The following is a 6,272-nucleotide window of genomic DNA, read 5'->3' as shown; positions in this document are numbered from 1 at the left end:
TCAGATATACAAAAATATTTTAATTTGTTTTCTGTAGTATCATGTACAATAAATAAACTATAAATCCAATAAATTTTATTTTTTAGCTTTTTTTTTTAAATTATATTTTTAATATGTTAATATTAAAAAATAATTTTTTTAAAATAAAAAATATTTTAAAAAACAAACTATTAAAAACAAGTACTTAGGTCACCATTTACCATGCAATAGCTGCAAAGCTTGGAAGATGGTAGTATATTCCTGTGCCACAAATAGCTTCACATTACTTTCACACAACACTGTAACACTACAGAACCCTAATAAGCTAGCCATCAGAGCTAGCTGGTATTGAAGTACTCAATAATAATAAATACATGATGATGAAGCTGTCAAACAGGAGAGATTGATGTTGGTGGAACAATACCATGTCTATCCATCTATTAATGCCTTCTCTATCTCGTTACATTTCCCAAGAAGCGTCAGATAGTCGTCATTTACTCTCCCTTCCTCTCTCTCCTCTTCTCTCTAATGGAAAATTGAAATTGACGTTGGCTTTTCAAAAGCCAAAATATCTGGACTGGACCTTCCTCCACGAGAGAAACAAGCAAGAGAAGACCCTGCCATGTTTGAAATCTGTGAGCTAGCTAGCTTTTCCAAGGATAGTATAATTATCTGATTTTTTCAACAACTCAAAAGCCCTTGTCATAAATGCACTACACCATTTTCTCTGTGCTTCTCTCTCTCTCTCTCTTTTCCAGTAAAGTTTTTCGTTGTCATATAATATGCAGGTTTTTTTGGGTCATAAATAGTTAATGGCAACAAAAAAGTTGATCATAAGGATCTATGATAACCGAGAAGCTAGCTGCCTTTCTTCTCTTGTTAACTGTTAACATCTACGAATGGAATCTTTTAATTCAGTATTTTTCATGACCCAGCCCTTAAATGCTAACTTCTTACAACAAAACAAAGCCCCAAAACAAGTGCAACAGTTACGTTTCAATGCTAAGCTTAGTTCATAAGTCATAGCCCACATCATCTTTCTGAGCAAAAACACATAAAACAATAGTCTAATTTTAGTTGCTAAATTGGGAATGAAATATAACCATTTGAAAGCTATATAATCATGGGCTATTTAGGGTAACTGATCATATGTATCCAGCATCTACCTGGTTACTGAAGATTTGCTTCTAATTTGATATAATCGTTTGCATGGGAATGCACCCATTAATTTACTAGGAAAGAGAAACAGATGGATGTCTTTTCTTGCATGTTTCTAACATATCCCTTACCTTAGATTCTTAAAAGGGGGAGCAGTATTAAACTTGAGGCTATATAGAAGGCTGCCTTTTGGACTCTATGGAAGAAAGTGTAGGTTTTAGCTAGGTTCCTGCTAACAATTTCAAAATCCAATGGCTTTTCACTGCACCTGCTATCTTGTCCACGTCAAATGTAGGCATTCATGGCTAGCTAGATCCCACATCTGAGTTAGAGAAAATAATTCTCTTAAATCTCTGTTATATCATGTTAAGTAAGGAATAATCAAGAAACTACTGTATGGTTTTCTGTCTGTCTGTGTTGTTTATTTTTTTTTTGGAGAGAGAGGAGAGAGAGAGAGATGCTATGCTCATCCAAGGTGGGAGATAGTTGTTATATAAGCTTACCTTTGTTGTATTTAGGAGTATTGACCACATAGCTGAGATGGAACTTAAAGAAAAGCTAAGCTAGCAACCTGTAGAAATTACAACCAAAGACAATAAAGACATAGATATTCATCAGAAGACAAAAAAAATTACATAGATAGACCTTCAGATTCATATGTACACACACAATTGCAACCATAGAGAAAAGAGAACAGTAAACAAGTTAAAGAGAGAGAACTTCACCAGAAGTTGATATTATGGAATTGTAGTTAGGAGAATCATGAGATGGCAAGCAAAGAAATTGTAGCAAATGTTTGTTGGAAGGAATGAAGCCTGGTCCGAGAATCATCGAGGTACAAGATACACACAGACTTTGAATTTTCTCGGCTGTCATCAGGTAATGCCATGTCTGTATAATCATGGCCTCAATGACCTCGAGCCAGACAACATTCCTCTCAACCTAACCCTCACGAAACTGAACTCATGCTATATCTTCTAATAAACAAAGAGAGAAAGAAATAACTGATGAATTTGCACATGAAATGCATAAAATAAGCTTGTATGTTTGAGGGGAATGAAGCCTGGTCCGAAGCCTTAACAGTTGTTTCATGTTAGGAAACTCTTTGCTTAAGCTTCGAGCCAGCCAACATTCCCCTCAACACACCCACACACCTTTTCTTCCCCTGCATAGAAAGCCTAACCCATATGGTGTTTTGACTTGTATATATAGTGGTGTGGTGTATATAAAAGCAGAGAGAGTAGAGAGAGAGGCATTGAAATACTAATATAAAAAAAAAAAAATTCTAAGAAAATGGGCTGTGTTAATTCCTAATGCAAGATGGCCCTTTTCTTTTCTGGTCTCAGTGAGGAAAATATAGCAGTTTAATTAAGCAAAGACAACGTAGGTAGTCGTGCTTGCTACTACCTCTACAGTGCTGTCTTGTAATTACCAATGTACTTTAGCATAGTGATACGAGTCTCTCTCTGTTTTTCTTTCTTTGTCTTTATTATTATTATTAATTTCTGCATTAAGAGGCTAAAAAAATAAATTGCTTAACTTTTAAATTGGGAAAAAAAGGGGTTTTAATCAGTGTTGGGATTCTTGTTTTCTTTCTTTATTTAAGAAAGAAAAGGTAAGACAAACCTATAGCTAAAACAGCTGCCTGTATCCACACCCTACAAACGCCAAAAAGCATGTAACTCCAATTAATTTCTTACATTTCCTAGGTCATCAGTCAGCATGTCTGAATTCTGATGCTAGTATTGTTACTACCGGTAAATCACCCGACCTGTTACATGCTACGACCTGTTTCCTCACAAATTATTCTCATAATCATTTTTAAAAATTAAAAAAGCATTAAAACACCATTAGTGCACTGTTTTTTTATGTGGTATTATCATCATCATCATTAATTAATTAATTAATTAATTATTGAGCATGTATAGAGAAGACAGAGAGATGAAGACAAAATGGGGAGTTAAAATAAATTAGCCTGGACAGAAGACAAGTCTGGCTTTAATGCGATTCTATCATCATTACCTTATTATTTTTTCTAAGCTTTACCTATCCCCACTTTCCTTCTTTCTTTCAACTCTTCCTGTGTACTGTCCAATACCCGCACGGCCACCCCGCCTGACTCATCATTCATCCTTTCATACACGATAAATTATGTATGGGACCAGTATTATTTTCTTCTTAATTTTCTCATTATAGCTCTGCATTTTCTTCTCTATACCCGTTTTGATTTACAAATATTTCAAAGGGAATTTCTTTTGTCTCACAAATGGAAACTTTTCTTGAGTTCTGCGAAATTTCCCTTCGTCATGTTATTTCAAGCCGTCCCCTTTCAACTACACCACTACTCATTCCAAGACCTCACCGATTTCTCCATTCAAAACACTTTCTTCAACTACTACACATTTCAGCAATTTGTAAGATATCATGAATATTGTACGTGAATTAGAATCATCTGGAGATATCTTGATGCATGCAATTTGTAAGACTTTTTTAAAATTTTCAGAAAAGATATTAGCTACTAAGTAAATCATGGTTCTGGAAATTCAATACATTTGAAACTTAAAATCTTTGCTTTCATGGCTTTGGTATAAATTAACTACAATTTTCAAAACTCAATTCCACGTAAAGCTGGAGAATTAAGATATTTTTTTCTTGATTAGGTTACTGCCCACGTAGAGGAATTGCTTGAGTCGTTGACTGACCTCTTCTCGGTCCAAATACATAATAATGAACCTGTCTAGACTGTAGTTATTAATTAGTACTATCTTTTTTTATTACCAAGAAAAAAATAATAAAAACATATTACAGAGTTGTTATTTAGGGCAAAGCAGAGACATGAAACAATTTCTTCCTAGAAACACGTCATGGCAAAGACGGCGTTTCAAGGAATATAAAATCCCAGCCGCTCAACCTCAGGATCTAACGGATATAAATAGACTACCTTGAAACCCGACATGTCGGTGTCAGCGGGAGCCTAGGGTGGGGGCCGAGGAAAAATAAAAATAGCCCGAATAACGAGGAAGACAGAGAAATTACTGCTATTAAAAAAAGAAGAAGAAAAATCAGCGGTCAAAATGTCCAAACAGTTCGGCGGGTCGGATTCTATGATCCAGGCACCGACCGCCACGTGACAGTATTTAATGCAGAGAGAGGAGTTCTGTGGCGTGGGTCCTACTAGAGGAGGAGACAGGAGCAAGTGGATTCTGTGGGTTTTGTACCATAGGAGAGTGACGTGTAAGATTGGAATTAATTAGGGATCATGGGTGGGGACCGCTGAGCTGGGGTTTTATTTGTTTTTCCAATTTCTTGTTTAAAGGATATTAAAATATTAATTGATTGAAAACTAGGTATTTTTTTTGCAATTATGTGTTAATGATGGATGGTGATGATGTGCTTTATGATCTCATCTGGTAATTTATTTTTCAGCTATCTCATCATCTAATACACTACATTTATTATTATATAAATAATTTTTATTTAGAAATATATTAAAATAATTATTTTTTATTTTTTAAAAAATATTTTTTATATCAGCAAATCAAAATATCTAAAAATACAAAAAATAATACTGTGAAGCAAAGAAAAAATAATTTTTTTAAAAAAACACTTTTAAATCACAAAAAAAAAACAAGAATAATGTACATAGTAATTGACATAACCTGCTTGTTTTAAAAGTATCTTTAAAAAATTAATTTTTTAATTTTTTCTTTTTATTTCAAATTAAATTGTTTTTAATATTTTTAGATTGTTCTGATAAGCTAATGTTAAAAATAAATTTTAATATATATATAATATATTATTTCAATGTATTTCAAGCAAAAAGTATATTTTGAAAAGTAACCACTACTATAATATCAAACGGGCTTTTAATGTGTGCGTGTTTTTTTCTATACACTCAAATATATATATATAAAGACAACAAAGCTAAAAAATGAAAAACAAATTATAAAATTATAAGCTGATATTTGAAAGAAATTTTGAACTTTAATGTTTATATATGTATTAATGGGTTACATTCCATGTATATATACCAACAAGTTTAAGCCATTACAAATCAACAAAACAATGAATCACATATATCTTAATCTATCGAAAAGTCAACACTATTAATCAATATTAAATTTCTCTATTCAGATTGAAAATAATTACGAATCTTTAATTGCAAATTAGGGGGAAAACCACGAACAAAGATGAGTGTATTAGATTTTGAATAAGTAGAAATGTTTTATTGTTTTTTTTTTTTTCATCAATAAGTTCTTTTTATTTAATGGTAAGACTATGTATGTACATTTCATGTATTAAAATGAAGTCTTAATGTTCAAAGGTATCGAACTCCCCTGAATAACTCATTCGGTACGTGCTCGAGATTTTTGAACAAAATTGAAAACTTCTTGCAACATGAGCCAAAAAGATATACTTTTAGAAGGTAAGGTACTCTCATGCTAAATGCAGATTTTCACAAAAAACAATTTCTGTCCTCTTTCCATACGTGCCTGCCTTTATGGTGTCATTAAGTTTCCCATCCAACAAAACTAACGTGGTCCCATTATGTGTTGTAGCCGTTGCCGACTTTTCAAGAAAAAAGAAAAAAGAAAAAAAAAAGAAAAAAGAAAAAAGAAAAAAGAAAAAGTCTCTACCTTGTACGTGAAAATACACGAGAAAGGATAGGATTCTTTCAAACTATATATAATGTAGTTTTGCATTACCTATTAATTTATACTGACCGAGTAGAGTTTATAATTGGGTTGATTTAATATTAAATAAAGAGTTAAATTGAGGTTTTTTTTGAAATTTGCTTTTATATCTTTTGGTTTTTCTTCTTGTCAATTTGCCATCGTTTAAACTGAAGTTTTTATTAAATTTTATCATTCAATATCATATTAATAATAAATTAATCTTAGTATTTTCTATGATATGATAAAATAAAAAATCACTTTAACTCAATGAAGTTTATAATTTGGGTTGCGGAATTGGTGAGCTAACTAAATATCAGTTAAAGAGTTGAGTAGGGATTTTTCAAGTTCAAACTACTATACTAAGTTTAATGAAAATATCATAAAATTTTCAAGGATCTAAATGTTTTTTTTTTTTATGTTTCAAAAAGTTTATTTCCAACTCGTAATGAAAGCGCAGAT

At 32.1% G+C, this 6,272-nt stretch overlaps 1 long non-coding RNA gene across 2 annotated transcripts; it reads right to left on the bottom strand.

The window, feature by feature from the left end:
* Positions 1–215: 215 nt before the first annotated feature.
* LOC7466782 (uncharacterized) lies at positions 216–2,353 on the bottom strand. Of its 2 annotated transcripts, none has more exons than XR_002982881.2 (3): positions 1,863–2,353; positions 1,641–1,708; positions 216–1,459 (listed from the first exon to the last, which is right to left on the bottom strand). It is a non-coding gene; the product is annotated as an uncharacterized LOC7466782 (long non-coding RNA). The 2 variants fall into 2 exon arrangements; XR_008059666.1 differs by having other exon boundaries at positions 216–596; positions 1,863–2,348.
* Between the last annotated feature and the right edge of the window lie 3,919 nt (positions 2,354–6,272).

This window comes from Populus trichocarpa, chromosome 7, assembly GCF_000002775.5.
Source record: "Populus trichocarpa isolate Nisqually-1 chromosome 7, P.trichocarpa_v4.1, whole genome shotgun sequence".
NCBI lineage: Eukaryota > Viridiplantae > Streptophyta > Magnoliopsida > Malpighiales > Salicaceae > Populus > Populus trichocarpa.
The sequence above is the reverse complement of the archived record's forward strand: the minus strand, read 5'-3'. Positions and strand labels throughout refer to the sequence as shown.